Raw genomic sequence first — 17107 nt, 5'->3', positions numbered from 1 at the left:
GAAAAAAATGGAATTTCTCATTGAAAAAGCAGACCTCTAGAATATTCAGTTCCATGCACTGTGAAAAAGGACTCAAATCTAAATACTGTTGGATAAAAACAAAATCAAGACAAAAAAAAAAGCTCTTCCTCCCTTTCTTTTCCCTAGCATTATTAAAAAGAGATTTAAAAAAAACCAAAACATTATGAGATAAATTTAAAATAATGTGATTTCTGTGAAGAAAATAGAATAGATGGATGACTTTCAGCCTAATTCAGTAACTGCCACTCAAGATACAACTTGGAAAGAACTTTCTAAAGCTGGAAAGTTATTCTAATGACATTTGTGGCTGGGGAAGCATATGATTTTCTTTTGTGCTTTGATTAATATTCTCTATTACATGAGGCAGCTTAAAAACTGAAGGAATAAATAGTTTATCAGCATTGTTCTGCCATTCCTTTCATGCAAACCAAGCTCCTTTTGTAAAATGAAAAAGCAAATTGGCCGGTGAAGGACTCTGGGCTTTTTTCTGACCTGTCTGATGCAAAGCTGAATGTGGTAACTCTCTGTGCAATCAGATGTGCATGCACACAGTTAAACCTGAGGCAAGACACGTGTGGGAGAAGGGAGATGTGTTTCTGGGGTGAATGTAAAACATTTCTCCAGGTTTTATTCCTTTTCGCAGGAGTGGTGAAGCAGGGTGTGATTGTGTGTAAGCAACTGGGACAAAGCAAATGAAAGGGAGAGCAAACAAAGAGGAGGAGGTGAGGGAATTCATCAGGGAGTTTGCTTGCAGCCTGAGAAAGCTGCTAGCACAGGTCTGAGAGATGAAATAAGATTTAGCATAAGAGAAACCTGTCTCTCAATTGTATCCAAGCCCCCCAGGAGACTCAAAGGCACAGGAATCTGCACATGGGTCTCTACATCTGGAAGAGAACACAGGGTGATGAATTATTCATGGATTATCTACTTGTGCTCAGGAATTTTCTCTTTATTCATAGTTCAGGAGCAGCAAAAGAAAAAAAAAAAGGGATAAAAAGTTGTATCACACCTGCCTTTTAATTTAGGAAGGTATTACTTGTACGGCTGTGGGCAAAGTCATCTGGACACAATGGCAGAGTTTGCAGGATGAGGTCTTGAATCATAGCAGGTTTTTATTCCATTTCTTAGGCAATTTGAAATAGGGCAGAGGAAATCTCTGTGAAAAAGACAATTGTCTGGTAATTGAAAAATAGCCCCACAATTTTCCCAACATCTTTAAATAATGTGCAGTTTCATCAAGTCCACATAGAGCTGAAAAAGGGTTCTGAAAGATGCGTTTGCAGGGCTCTCCAGGCATTGCCAGTGCCTTTGCTTCAATTTGGAGTTAAATTAATCTTAGTCTTCCAGGCTGGTGAATGTAAAAAGTCCTCTGAGAAATCAATGGATTGTTTAGTATCTTTGCAACATCTTAATGTAGATGAGAGGGGAAGATTTGTGCTGACCAAAACAGAGTTGGCTGTAAGGGAAGAGGGCAATGAATTCTTTTCCACGTTCTTGCTAAAATAGTCCCCAGTGCAATGGACTTTTTGCAAACCTCTCTCCATCCTTCCCAGCTGATTGGTATGCCCATGGAGCCAAACCCATCCAAATTTAATCCTTTGAAAAAATGTTTTAACATATTAGTTGGGAAATGAGGGCCTAGAGGTCCCATGTGGCCTGAGGAAATGGCCCTTCCAGGACCATGTGTTTCCATAATGAGGAATTTTGGAGACTTATGTCCCATGTCCAGTTTGTGGCCAGTTGTCTCCAGTGCTGTTGCACAGATTTGTCTGTTAGCCCAAAGCCCTTTTGCTTTGCCAGTGCTTCTTCCCTCCTGCCCTCTCTCCTACTCTGCATTAATAGAAAGCAACCTCGTTACTCAATCTACTTGGGGACAAAGCTCTTCACTTTTCTATTTCTTCACTGGCAGAAGGAATTGTGCTTTCACTTCCCAAGGTATGGAGCTGCTGTTCAGCCTAGAAGAGCTTTTCCAAATGAGCAAAGACTCTTATAAAGTCAGGCTGCAGATATGCTCATTGTGTTTTTTTGAGGCATATTGATTGTTGGCATGGCTAGAAATGCCAGATTTTGTTTTATTTTAACGATTTCTGGGCTCAGCTTCTGTATGACCAAGGGAGTGTCACGAAGTGTTCTCAGCTGAAGCCAGAGACACTGGGTTAGAATAAACCAGTAGTTTAAGTGTTCAGTAACCAGAGTCTCATCTTTGGTTAGCAGCTGGGAGAAGGTGTAGGAATAAATGAGCTTTTGAGCCTGAATTTGTACCTTGTGATGGTGCTTCCCTTGGATTGCCTGCTCATTTCCCAAATCCTCATTTCCCAAATCCCAAAGCCTAAAGCAGGATAGGTTTTGCTTTTTAGGAGGACGGGGTAAGACACAGGCTCCTCAAGGGGTCCATGGCTCACTTTACCTCCCCCCTAAAACTTCTGGCACACATCTGTATTCATGTTTTCATCCCTGACAGTACTGCCTTCATCTCCATGTGAAAGCAGAGCTGTGAGAGGCTGATTTCCCATTGTGGATGTAACATAACTGTACAAGTTCAGGCTTGGGCAAGGATATACACCCATGTTTATTCAAACCCTGCCTGTCTTGGAGGATGGTGTCTTTGGAGGGAAGTGATCTTATCTCTGACTTTAGGCAGCACAAAACCTTTTCCAGACATCACAAATGACCTGCAGAATCCAGCAGAGGGAAGATTTGCTGGCTGGTTGGACATCACCTGGCCTGGTGGCTCTCCTTGTTTTAGGGTGGTCAATTAGGTGATGGCAAGAGAAGACTGATGGAGATGCTACCAAGCTGACAGATATTTCTGGAAGCACTTTGACAGAATGCAGTAGTGCTGGCAATGACCTCCCCATACTACCCCTACACACTTCCCCAAGTGGGGGAATCAGCTTTAGGCTGGGGAGTGGTTAGGAAAGTCACAGCCATGTTATATAGCCCCTAAAGAGATCTGATGGATTCAGTGGGCAGCCAAGGGGAAGGAAGGCAGATGTTCAGCCTTACCTTGCAGCACAAACCATCCTGGGCTTTTCTAAATGAACTGGCAAAGGCTGATCTGCCTCAGCCAATGTCAAAGTGCAGATTGGATTTTCTGAATGTTTCTGCTCTCAGCACAAATCAAAAGCACCGTTCCATGCCAATGCTCTCAGTAAAAGTGACACTTTAAAAGGTCATGGCTGCGGAGTTTGTGTTCGTTTCAATTTATCAGTCTTGTAAAATTGTTGCATTCTTCCCTTCTCCCTGCTAGACAGGCTATGGATTTGTTATTCCTTTTATTCCTTTTCTTTTTTTGTCAATCAACTCCTAATAAGGCATTGCAAAAATCCAAAGCAGATGACAGAGCCACAGCCATTCTTGGTTCTGTTTGAACTCCAGGTTTTCCATCTTTACTCTCTGCCCTGGTTAAGAAGAAAATCCTTGAGCTGTGCATTTGGAACTGGATTTTCTAAACAGCACTACTTTTTCTGGTAGATATAGAGATCCATACTAGGAGTAAAAGTAGAGAGATTTCAGGATCAGGACTGGGGCTTAGTTTTTACTTATTCTCATATGTTGAAATGTGCAGGAAAAATGCCTTGGTTCTTTCCTGTTGGCACTTGATTTTCAAGGGAAGTTTGTTCCTGCGGGAATCCTCCCCTGGGTGTCAGATGAAAAACCAGGTACTGCTGGAAAAGGAGGATATTTGAGTTCAGGAGGGGCATCATTAATGCACACAAGTTGTTTTGCTCTTGGGAAGGTCAAGGAAAGACATGACTTAAGGAAGGGTTGGTTTATTCTCTGCTGAGTGAGGGTTACGTGCTTCACTGTGGCTTTTCCTGGCAGGGGAGCTGATGATGAACTGAAACACATCTTCCCTGTTATTTTTTAATAGTAAACTAAAGAAAGCATAAAGATAAAATATGACTGAATCCTTGTAGCAAGCCATGCAGAAAGTGTCAAACATTTGAAAAGGTAAAGCAAGTTAATAGATGCTTTTATGCACATGCTGGGTTGTTCTCGAGTGATGCTGGGGATATGTACTGTTGTGTTACTTACCTTTTTACCCTTAACCTGAAAAAAGTACAGGTTTGGATGTGTGCTTCACCTGTTTATAGAGCCACTAATTCAACCCTCCTTACTCTACCCTAGGGGAACATCCATTGGTTGAGTGCTGAAAGAGGTGAAGAGAAAGCTGTGTTTAGTGTTTTGCCAAGGATTTTTCATCCCCCAATCCATTCTCCAGCTGATTTGTTTGTGCAGGCCTTGGCTGGTGTTTGTGTAGGGGTGGAAGGTGAATCCTGCAGTCCATGGCTGGATCTTAAGCCCTGAAGTGACTCCTGTGCTGGGTTGTTTTGTTGTTTGCTGCTCTGAGGGGATAAAGCACACGTCAGGGACAGGGAAAGTCTGAGGGAAATCTGCAGCAAAGGTTTGGCTCTCAACAGTGTCAAACTGAGCATGAAAGGCTTTTGTCTCCTAGTGCAGAGACCTCAAAAAACTTCCATGGGTTTGTTTTGGTTTCTTTTTCCCCCCTTTTTTTATCTTTTTTTTTTTTTTTTTCCCTGCCCTATTTCATTAGTTGTCAAGGAATCACTGAGACTTGATTGCTTGGGCTGCTCTGAGCCCCTTCCCGAGGGATCAGTGGGAGCTTTCACAAGCTATTCCCAGGGTAATATTTTGGGTGCTACACTGTGATTTGCCTCAGTGGTCCAAACTGTGCAGCTTTTAATTAATGAGAAGACTGTGAGAGGAAGACTGGCTGATAGAGAGATTGCTGGTGAGCAGTGATCTCACAGAAGAATTTATTTATTTATATTCCCAGAGTGATGCAATTCTTAACAGCAAGGCCCAGATTACCCGTTTTAGGTGGGGAAGAAAGCTGAATTTGGATTGAAAATTCCCTGATGGAGCTGAAGTGGGGGAGACCATTGGTCTGATTCCCAGGTTCTTTCTACCCCAGAGGCAGCCTGTGCTTATGCAGCCTCTCTGCATTTACTCTGAGAAGGCAGAGCAGGGAGTTAAAACTGCAGGAACCTGAAATAATGAAGGGGTATTATTAATTTGGCCAAGTGCTTGAGAATGTGGCACAGATGAAAGGGAAAAAATGGGAAGGAAAGGAAAAGAAAATAAAAAGGAAAAGCATGTTAACACATTGGCAAGGGGAAAATCGATCTGCAGAGTGGATATATTTAGCTCATATTCTCTGCATTAGGGCCTTCTCAGATTTTGAATCTTAATGTCTGCTTTACCAAAGAGGACAGCATCCTGCAAAGCTGGATTGCAGGAAAGCAACGCATCTCCTCACTGCCAGGCTATTATCACAGATGATGTTAAAAAAGAAACCACTGATTCATCTGCAGTGCCTGCCAGGAACTCATGCAGGCCCCACAAATCACTCTGCTGGGCAGGCTGCACTTCCAAAAGCAGCTATTAGGAGTGGCTGGTTTCTTGCTCTCTGAGTTAAGAATCGATTGGGAAATGGCAGAGAATATTCAATGCTTTCAGAAGTTGCTTTCTGATTAATTTCTCTCTGAGTCCAGCTGTCTCCCTGGAGTCTTGATTTGAAACTTGCAATGTATATTTATTTTTATAATCTGCTTTTCACCTGAAAAGAATAATAATCCCCATTTATTTTAAGCTTGGCTGAACATGCACTGGATTCAGAAATTAATTTCTCCCTTTTCTTAGCAGTTAAGCTTTGAAGGATAGATCCTCAGCTGCTATAAATTGTTTAGCTCCACTGAAGGGTATTGCCTGGTGTCTTTAACCTCTGGAAGCAACTCTCAGCTTAGCAACCATATGAAAATTGATTTTACTTGTCATGTCATTATCTTCATTTGGGTGAATGGTGTAACTGATGAACTTTCAACTCAGTCCTGTGAGACTGTGAGTGCACCCAGGGGCAGGGTGAGCCAGTGAAGTGTTTTTGAGCCAAGGTGAGGGTGCTCAGCATCCTCCAGGGAAACACTTTGTACCTCACCTTTTGGGCTCTGCTCTGGCACTGTCTCAATTCTGCCAGACTCAGACCTTCAAATCTCACACATTCACCCTGCAAAAATCAGGTGCTGAGCTTTAAAGTTCTGGGATGATTAGAAGATTGGCTTGCATCTCACCTTCTGGCTCTGAAGCCTGGAGGGATGTTCTGATAACTGTTAAAACTATTTTTAATTTATCCATTCGGGTTGTTACTCAGGCTCTCAACTCCACCTGTCTTTGTGTGAAGCAGCAAGAGCCCTTTTCAGGATTTAGCTCTGAATCTGGTGGATTTGAAAGAGGACAGTCCTCAGACAGCAGTTTGGGACTGAGCTACTTCTGCAGGTCGATGGAGCAGAGAGTGCACTGAGAGCTTTGCCAGGCAGAAATCTGTGGGGCTGATAAAACCTTTGCAATTGGCAACATCTCTCTTGATAAAGGGAGAACCTCTAAAATTGGATTTGAAGGCCATTTAATAAACCAAGACTAAGAAAAAAATACGTCCAGCAGATTTTATAATATTTAAGGGTTTTTTTTTTCTGGTCAGGCAGCAGCAAATGTGGAATAAGGCTCAGACCTCTCAAAGCTGCTTCTGTAACCTGTGAAATCATAAAAACCACATTGGAAAGGACTTTGCCATGGTTTTTTGCCCCATCCCTCTGGCTGCAGGCAGGATGTCAAACCTGCTGTTAGAAATTGCTGCTGCTGCTGGTTCCATACCCTCCTCTGGCAATTTATTTTAGTGCTTTAACTGGCCCTGCAGGTCACACACTCACCCCAGTCTTAAATCACAGTGCTGCTGGTGATGGGCCCTGAGGAAGCATTTGGTGCAGGAGGGGAAACTATCAAACAGTCCGGCACATTATTGCAAAGGACTGCAGACATGGATAAATTGGCATCTCTGCCTAGCTCTGCCAGCTCGGGAGTTAAGGAGCAGGCCTTGCCTGCCCAGCATATTGCAGGATAATTTATTAACATCTAATGGACTCTCTCATTTCTTTCTGTCTCCTTGTGAGAAGCGAAGGGGATTTCTTTCCCTTCCCCTTCCTCCACCTATATTCTGAAATGCTAAAGCATCTGGCTGCCTCCAAGCAAGGACAAACTACAAACACCTGGGTGTTGGGGGGGTTTTTTCCTCCTCCCCTCTCCTCCCTGAGCTCTGCAGCTGCAGGACAGAGCATTCTGAGGCTGTGAATGGCACCTTCTCCCCGTGGCTGCCCTTGGATCAGAAACAGCCTCTGGCTCTCGTGGCTTGATTTAGAGGGTCCTTACTCTGGTGCTGACCTGATTACCTCATGATGAAATGATGTGGGGCCGTGACACTGAGGCATGATGTCATGGGCTTTGACGTGTCACCAGAAGAAATACAAGCTTCCTGCTGCTGGGACTGCATTACAAGGTGATTTTTGTTCCCTGCACGCTGATTTAAGGGTAGGTAGGGCACTTACGCCATTCATTCCTCCCCACTGAGACCACCAGGACCACTGATCTGCTGGGAAGCTGGATGCAATGTGGGTGTTGGCAGCACCACAGCCATGTGGGGTGGGTGGGAGGTCTGGATGTGCCCTAAAGGGAGGTGCTGGCCACAGGGCTGTGGGTCTGTGCACAAAGCCCTGTTCAGCCACCAGCTCTGTGCTGCTCCCAGCCTCCTAATTAGATTGAAGCCTGAAGTCTCTGGATATCATCCCATACCTTTATTTGGAATGATTTATCATGCCATCTAAATCAATCCCTGCAGAGAGACGTTGGGAGGTTTTGTTTAAAATGCTCTACACACCCTGCTGTCCAGTGCAGTAAATGTTCTTGGCTACGTGAAAACCAAAGACTTGCAAACCAACCTTAGGAATCTTTTCCTGCCTTTTCCTGCACACCTGCTGTGCTTTCAGTGGAGAGCAGGCTGACAGGTCTTTGTCTCCTTGGATGGACACATCTGGGGATGCTGATTTTATCCCTCTTACCCCCTCCCCTGATGAAATGCTTGCTGTGCTCCCTCCTGCTCAGAACCTGAATGTGGCTCCATTAGGGATCACACCAAAACCCTCAAGAGTTCAGAATTCTGGGTTCAAGGCAAGGGGAGTGCAATTGACACAAAATCTCTGACACAAAAAAACCCACCCTGCTATAATGTGTGTCTTTTGAGCTTCCCTAGTGAGCAGAGCAGGATTTTTGCTCCTGATTTCACTGGAAAAATTGGGATCTGAAATGAAAGGTGACACAATGTGCTGCCCAGGTCTATTACTGTCAGTTGTCTTGCGCTGGTAGATAATTCATGGCAAGTAATTTATATAGCACTTTTACTTATCCTGCCCTTTATCTCATCTGTGGTCAATTTGTTGGAAGTCCTTCTAATTAGAGTTGTCTTTGCCAATCACATGGTTTATTTGTATTAGCTCATTGGCTAAATGTAGCTCTTACAAGGCATTAATGATATATAACTGTTATGAGAATAGGAAGAACTCCTTTCAACTGGAAATAATTTTTGCATTATTTAAGAAAAATGGAAGTCAGATGAAAAAAGAGATTTTTTTTTTAAACCAAAATTGATTTCTTTTCTAATTTCAGAGGCTTTAAAAGATCTGCTGTATAAAACTGCAGAAAAAAAAAATCAAAAAACCCTAAGTGCAGCTGAAAGTCAGTGTTTTATCCTCTAAATACTAAAACCAAACATTTTTATTCCCCACCACTACTCCCCATTTTTCTGACAAAGTAATTGCATGTTAACCAGCCCAAATTTGTGAAATGTTTTGGATGGAAAAAAATAAGAAAAATAAGTCAAGTCTGTAAAATATTTCCTAGCTCTATTTATGATGATAAATTTGAAAGCCATTTTCCTGCAGGATAGCAACATTATCCTTAAACGCCTTTGTTCCTTCCAGGGACCTCATTTGCTGGAGTATTTGCAGAAAAGGAAACACAAAAGAGAGGTGAACAAAGGGGAAGTGGTTGAAAGATTGGAGTGAATTGGAATATTTCAGACAGCAAATGGAGGGCAAGAGGGAAAACACAGATAACAGTGCCACCAAGCTTATGAGTGGATGTGTTCAGCCCTTGCCTGGGCTGGGCAAGGAGCTGCTTTGATGTTTCCTTTCCCTGGTAAAATCAGCTGATGAGTTGTGGGTGGGTAAATGAGAAATACAACAGTATTTCCCTGTTCTGCTGGATATCCTGGTGAATATTGGCTCAGAGCTACAACCTCAGAGCAAATCTGTAAAGATTTAGTTTGTGCCTGTTTTGTGAGCAGTAGGTTTGGTTTCTGGCTGCTAACACAGGTCTTTGCCCTCCAGCTCTGGGTTTGGTGCAGATTCCAGCACTTGGGAGTCCATGTGCAGGGCTAAGCTTCAAAATCCCTGTGGAGAGCAGCCTTGTTACACTCAGCTGGGGATCTGCCTGCTCAGATTATCCATGTAATCCATGCAATGTGAGATTAGCATCCAGACCCTGAGAAAAAATTTGGGCATGTGATTTATTTATGCTTATTTCCCCACTGATCAACTCCTCTGTACCAAAATCCCCTCCAGCAGGTAACTTTGAACCTGATTTTCTTCCCTTCATTTCTGCCACGCTAAATTATTTAACCTCCCAGCGAATTTTGCCTCAGCAAAGCATGCAGGGGACCAACACTGCCTTCCCAAATTGCAATTATGCAGATCTGCCTACTAGGGAGGAAAGCTGAGTGTTTTCCCCACTGCAGCATCCTCCTGCCGCTCGGTCCCACCGCTCCAGACAAAATCATTTGACGCACATGCCTTGCGCTCCTCATTCTGGGAACTGGCTGCTTCCCCTTCTCCTCCCCCCTCCCCACCTCCCCTGCATTTCTCTTTCTGCTGAATGTCAGGGTATGTTGGAGAGGCAGCATTTAATTATTTATTTTGGATGCTCTTTGGCATAAATATTCTGAGGGGCACAGACAGCGCCGGATCGATCCCGGAGCCGCTGGGCGGCGCGGCCGTTCACGCCCTGAGTTTAATTTGCCAAATTGATCTATGGGAGATGAGGACAGGTTGCAGAAGACAAACAACCCTCTGTGCTCTGGTCTGCCATTCCTTGGCCCTCAGAACAAGAAGGAAACCAAAGTTACTGTGAAGATGTTGACTATTTCAGGCTTTGCATAAGCAATGGCATTAGGAAAACTAGATGTGAAATTCAGGCTTGCTTGGGTGGAAGCCAGGTCTGGGTTTGGGTTTGGGTTCTGGCTAGCCACAAATCTCAGCCCTAGATTCAAGCCTCTGGTAGGTTTGGCAGTGTTTTGTATTGTTTGTTTAATAGGACACAAGGAGTCACATTCATCCGTGCTGGTTTTTATTTAAATTGGTTAAAAACTCCGGGGATTCTCTTCACTTTCCTTTCTCTGACTGTGGGGCAAGCCAGTGCAGTAACAAGCATGTGTGTCAGCAGAGACTGCAACCCTATGGCTGGAACTGCTTCTTAGTCATGGAAAAGAGAGGGGAGAAATTTTATGTGCAAAGCCTAATCCAGTTCCTATCTGTGACAGGGGGAATCTTCAGCCTTGGTCTGTAAAACAGGCTCTGGCTGCAAGTACCCAGCCCAAGGGACGCATTTGGAGCCTTATCTAAATTCTCCAGTCGCAATGTGCCTTCAAAAAGGGGTGAAAAAAATCTTTGCTGTGCAGGCTTCCTACTGAGATTTCCCCCAGAGCTGCTGAGGCAGGGGGATGCTCCCTGGGACCTGCTGTGGCCACTGCTGGTGCCAGCTGGAGCTCAAGGACAGCAGAGCATAAGGAGTAAATGGGATTTGGGGGCAGCATGGCTGGTGGGTTTTGTTTTACATGTGTGCATGCTGGGAATGTCTGAATCTTTCAAGCAAGGCTAACAAACTTTACTGGGAAGATCTGAGATGGTGTTTTCTCACTTTTAAGGTGTTTTCTACTAAACATAGCCCAGAATCAAATATGACAAGATCACCCCAAAAGCAAAGAGATACTTGGAGCTTAGTCTAAACTTCACCTGCTTTTCTCATAAAGTGCTGTTGGATTTATTTCTTTAGGCCCAGGCAGGACCACTGAGAGCTCTTCTCCTTTTTCCTTTGTGCCAGCTTTTATTCTTCTCCTATGTCATAAATAACCTTATAAATGCCCTTTTATCCATGGGTTAAACACTGCAAAGAAGACTGAAATTTCCTGTGCCTGACTTTGCTCTTCTAAATGTGGCAAAGATGTGGAATAGTGTAATTTTCCTTGTCTTTCAGTATTCAGTGCTACTTTCTAGTTTTTCCTTTGAGTGATGCTCCCAGTAATCACGGCATGAACACCTGGCAGTTAGCAATCTGCAGCCAGAGCAGTGGTTTCACCCTCCCTGTGTCACCTCTTTCCAAATATGCTCTTCCTTCCCTTATGGCTGGCTCTTTCCATTAGGTGACAGGTGCTGATTTTATTTTTCTGCTTGGCTGTTGCTGCCACTACCCTGTGATGATCTTCTTCCCAGCTTTTTCAGTAATTTCCTCACATTTTTTGTCCTTGGCTAGCATCAAACAGGAGAATCCTGAGTATTTTGGGTTTTGCCTGTTGCTTCTCCAGGGTAGGTTATGCTGTGAGCAATTTATGCACATGATTTGGAGGGAAACAAAATAGGAATAGGAAATATTTTTTCCTGTCCATAATGAGAAGTGTTGATAGAGCTGCATGTTGAGAGAACTTTGCTATTTCTTGAGCTGGACTTAAGCACAGCCTGCTTCCTTATGCTCTCCTTTTGAGACTTGGCTCCAAGGAATTGTCCTAGTAGAAAAGTTTCAGCATTTTAGAAAAAATAACATCCCAGAAACATTCTTCTCACACATTTTTATACGTATCAGTATCAAATCTGTTGTGTCAGCACACATTTTTTTTGCAGGAATGTTTGCCACAGTTCCCACTCTAGAAAATCTGCCCAGCGCACAGCTCTTGGCCTGAAAGAGGGGAAATAAAAGCAGCTTGCATGTCTCACTCACCACCAAATTTTGTTTGAAAGTGCCTCATACAGAGCTTTCCTGTCACAGCACTAAGAAAACAGTAGGGGAAGCTGTAAAATGGAGTAAATGCAGTAGGAAAATGGAATTAGAAACCCCCTTTTCCTGGGCATGTCCTGCACCAGCAGCTCTGGGGCTCTGCTCCCAGGGCTCTCTTTTCAAAACACAGACACGGTGACCTGCACAAAATCTATCCTCAGTCCTGCTCTGGTCAAATGCATGTCCCAGTGGCCAGAAACAGCTTTGTAGCAGTTGCACCAACCCAAATGAGTCACAAGCTGTGAAAACAACATCGCTGTGGAGGTGAACTTGACACACATCACAGCCCCTCCAGTGCCAATCAGATAGGTTTCACACCTCCTGGATCCTCGTCCTTTATCACTCCTGCCATCGTTTCAGCTACACTGAAAGGGCAGAAAAGCATGAACAAACTGTTACACTTGGCCTGACAGACATCTCAACTTTCAATTACTCCTCTGTAAACAGATTGAAGATAACAAGTGCAGCCATCTCGAATGGCTCTGGTTGCTGCTCAGGAACGGCTTGCACCTGCCTGCTCATCCTCCCTGCAGAACATCATTGCATTTCACCTTCACCTCTTTTGTTTCCACCCTCCCTTCTGTTAGCAGTGAGATTAGAATTATTTACACTCCAGCTTGATGTCAGCAAAAACCTTCAAGGAAGAATGTGAGATGCACTGACAGGTGCCAGTCACTATTTTTCCAGAATACATAAAATCATTCTTTCTTTCCCGAGTCTTTATTTCAGAATTTTCCATTCAGGTCAGGTAGGATTGTGAGGATTGCATTTGAGGCTTTCATTATCTGCTCCATCATTTTTTGAGTAACAGAGCCCACCGTGGCCATGGCTTGCCTGGGTGTCAGTGGCCCATGAAGCAATGGCTATTTGTCCTTCAGCACCACCTCTGAGCCATCTCCTGCTGTGATTTACAATGAACTCCTGTTCCTACAGTGGCAACTGGATGTGTGGCAGCTTGTGAGCCTTGCTGCCCACCACCTTATTACTCTTCTGAATTTTGCAAGCAGCAGATCTGTGATGAAGTGCCTTCATCTGTTGTTACATCATCTTTCATTTCTGTGGCCTGTGCTGTCTGACACAGGGATGCCTTTTTTCAATGTGTCTACACACTGTCTCCAGATATGTTATCCAAATGCCTCGATAAATAGGGCATAAAGAACATCATCTTTTAACAGCCATGCCAGGAGCTGAAATTGTCTGAGGTTACAAATGTTTTTTGCCCAACTTAGAACAAGTTTTACTTGGGTGGCTCAGAAGGGAGGCGCACGTTTTGCCTGAAGGCTGCTGAATCAATCCTTGGGAGAAGGCAGCATTTTCTGAACCATGTTTCTCTCTGCTTCATCTCTGTCCCCCTGAACTCTGGGACAGCATTCCTGTAGCTTTCCAAGGAGCTGAATCAAGCCCTTAGCACACAGCACCTGCTGATCCTCCTCCAACACCAGAACCCTTATTAGTGCATTCAGACATGATAAAGATTTTGATTTATTCATCAAAATTTTTCCAGCAGCAAATGGAAGTGCATCCCCATTTCACACTAATATGCCTGTACAATCACCCCTGCTGCTTAGATGAGGGGCTGATTTCCATGCCAGGAATCCTGCTTTGTGCCAGATTCCTTTATTCTTCTTGGAACTTTGAAGATACATTATGATGCTAATTAATTCCTTTCTCAAGAAGAGAATAATTGCAAGTATTGGAAGCAACTTCATCAATGTGGCAAATGAAGGCAAATAGATGCTCTTTTTATTTTTTCTTTCTTTCTTTTTTTTTTTTTTAATTTCCCTTTTGATGGCAAAACCCACAGATTGATCTGACTTGTGGGTTCTGTCATTAACCCACTGGGAACTGGAACTGGCTGCCACTGGTGCCACTCACTGGGATTTTCCTACTGAGACAGAAGCAAGTGTTCATTAGTGGAAGACATTAATTCATTTGTGCTCAACAGGAGCTTCTTGGCCACGTGAGGGGTAGAGCTGGAGCTCTGTGAATCTTGGGGGGAGGCAGTAGGATGGCTGCAACACAAACTTTCTGTTCTTTATGGATCCTCCCATGGGAATCCCCTGACCTTTTATATGCTTGATTTATATAATCCTCTCAGAGGACAGACTAAAAGGGGGGACATTATCAGCCAATTAAAAGATTCCCTCCTGAGGAGGATGGAAAATAGCAGGCAGATGATCTATTTTTTATACAACATCAATTACCATTCTGCTGCTGGATGTTGCACTGAGGAAGATCTGTGCTGTCACCTCTCCCCATTTGGAACTCTGGGAGGAGAAACCCTGTGGTGGATTCCTGAAGCTGTGTGGGTAATTAAATACTTGATGGGTGTGAAATGGACCTTTATGACAAATCAACCATCAAAACTGCATTGGTTGATTGGTTGATATATCCTTATTTGCCCCTGGCTATTCCCTACCAGTTGAAATCTTTGTCTAGATGAATAAGTAAGTAATGTTTAAAGGCAAGGGCTGTTATTGCTCTTTTCTAGGAATCTCCCAGCTCACACCCACACTACACAATCTCTGTGGTATTTACTCACAGCTCCATCTGATCTGCCTCTTCCTTCCCTACTTCCAGCTGCTCTTGGCATCCAGCAATGCTGCCAGTTATCTTCAAAAGGAAATGTGTCAGTGTGTACTCATGAAGATATGCGGCACCGCCGTATTTACAGCAGGGTTTTGGTCACACGTGTCATGTGGGAAATAAAAGATGCTACAAATGGGAAACAGTCGCCGCAGGCTCCACGGTGGTAAGGAAAATACTCTGCAAAGCATCTTGTGGAGAGGGAAAATGGTGCCTTTCGCAGATAAAACTGGGTGTTTCTGAGGTTTCTAAGGTAATTCTAGTTCAGGGAAATTTTTGAAAAGGGAGATTATTGCTGTAGCATGTGGAGATTGTTGATCCAAGACTGTAGAGCTTGAACAGAGGACAGCAGGGCAGTTCAGAGAAGGAACGAGGCAGGGCTGGAGCAGATCTGAGCATGGTAACTGGGATCAGCCCAGCTGCCTTAGGCTGTCCTTCCCTTGAGGTGCTCTTGGGTGTCTTTTGAGCCTCATTTTCCCCTGTGGTCCTGGGAACTGTCTCTGCTACCTGCTTGTCACTTAAACTGTTTTTCAGAACAGGATCCAGATATCACATCTTCCACCCACCCTGCTGTCAACATCAGAAATATTTTACTATTTACTTATTGATATTTTACTATTTCATGGCATGCCCTGATCCTACCCCAAGGAGTGTGGGTGGGTTTGGACACCTCCACAGAGGCTGGTATGTTAATTTACCTGCACATGGGGCAAGGACACTGCCTACACCTGCTGTCAGAAGCAGTGCAAGGTTCTGCATCCCAAACAGACCAGAGGCTGCAGGGTTTGCAAGGCTGGACAAGGGCTGCAGTGCAGATGCATCCTGCGGAATGAAAGCTCCCATTATGCTGCCCTTTTAGCACATGCCTGCCTCACCCCAGTGCTGCTCATTAGTTCATGTCCAGTCAGTCCTTGGCTAATCCATTAATGCCAATCGTGATGGATGTGACTGTGAGGAAGGGCATTGGTGCCTGGGAGCTGCTGAGTGTTCAAAATCCAGGTGGGACAAAAATTCAACCCATCATTCACTGGCCTCAGTGGTGCCAATTCAGCAGCAATGGTGTCAGGTAGCTGTGGAAAGCAGCAAAACCTCAGTCCTGAGTTTATTTCCTCATTCCAGCATGGTCCAGTCCACATCAACCAGGTCAGTAGATGCTTCTCAAGGTCCTTCTCCGGGCTGTGTTCCTCACTGGATATTTCATTTTTGTTGCTCATGGTGATCCTGGGTCCAAGGCCATCCTCTGGCCCAGGGCAGTCCCATTAAGGGCTGTCTGCAGTGATGACATTGTAGATCCCATTAAGGGCTGTCTGCAGTGATGACATTGTAGATGTAGATCCCATAAGGGCTGTCTGCAATGATGTGCTACAGGTGCTAAACCTCATTTCAAGGAAGCCAGCCCACCTATCACACAGAGACCCCACCTTAGACCCTGAAAGATGTGTGGATGCTTTGGTGCAGCTTTTTGGGCAGATTATCTGCCACTGATGGGCCACACAGTATGCTGAGGCTGAGGTGTCCAAACCTCAAACCCTGTGCTCAGTTTTGATACCTCACTACGAGAAGGTCATTGGAGTGTCCAGAGAGGGACAGTGGGGCTGGGGAAGGGTCTGCAGCACAAGTGTGAGGAGGAGCTGGGGGGGCTCAGCCTGGAGAAAAGGAGGCTCAGGGGGGACCTTCTCATCTCTGTGATAACCTGACAGGTGGGGGTCAGACTCTTCTCCCAGATAACAAGTGACAGGACAAGAGGATTTTATCTCCAGTTCTGCCAGTGGAGGTTTCTGCTGGATGCTAGGAAATATTTTTTCACTGAAAGAGTGGTAAAGCACTGAAATAAGCTGCCCAGAGAAGTAGTTCAGTCACCATCCCTGGAAGCATTTGAAAACGTGCAGATGTGGTATTTAGGGACATGTTTTAGTGGTGGACATGGCACTGCTGGCCATGGCTGGACTCCATGATCTTACAGGTCTTTTCCAGCTCTAATGATTCTGATTCTAGTCAAGACTTTTGTGTGAGCATGAGTGAACCAGCAGCACTGCCAGGCCCTGCACATCACTCCTGCATTCTCTCTGCTCTCAGCCAGGCAGATTCAGAGCTGTCAGTGCTCAGCAGCTCAGCTCTGGGAGCTGCAGTGGGACCCAGCACTGGGGCTCTTGTGTGGGGGATCCCAGACCCTTCTGCTGTCACCTGTGGCAGGTGACACCCCAGGCCACAAAACCCCACCCTGTTTGCTCACAGATAAGGTCCTTGGTGATGTGATGTCACTGTAGAACACGAAACAACACAACGTGGACTCGCTGCTCTTTCCAAGATTTTTGTTTTCTGACTCCAACATTTATAGATTTCCAGCAGTGACAGTGGATTGGAGGGTGAAAGTGCCACCTCTCCAATGACACTGGACAAACCAACAGTCCATCAAATTTCTGTTCCTCCATAAAAGAATGTAAAACAATAAGTTATTTACATAAAGTGTGTGAGAAAGATTGTTAGAAGAATGTAAACATCAGAAGGCTTAGAAAACCTAAAAAAATCAGAGTGACAATGTGATGAG

The sequence above is a fragment of the Geospiza fortis genome, unplaced genomic scaffold (assembly GCF_000277835.1).
Source record: "Geospiza fortis unplaced genomic scaffold, GeoFor_1.0 scaffold330, whole genome shotgun sequence".
NCBI classification, from domain to species: domain Eukaryota; kingdom Metazoa; phylum Chordata; class Aves; order Passeriformes; family Thraupidae; genus Geospiza; species Geospiza fortis.
The sequence above is the reverse complement of the archived record's forward strand: the minus strand, read 5'-3'. Positions refer to the sequence as shown.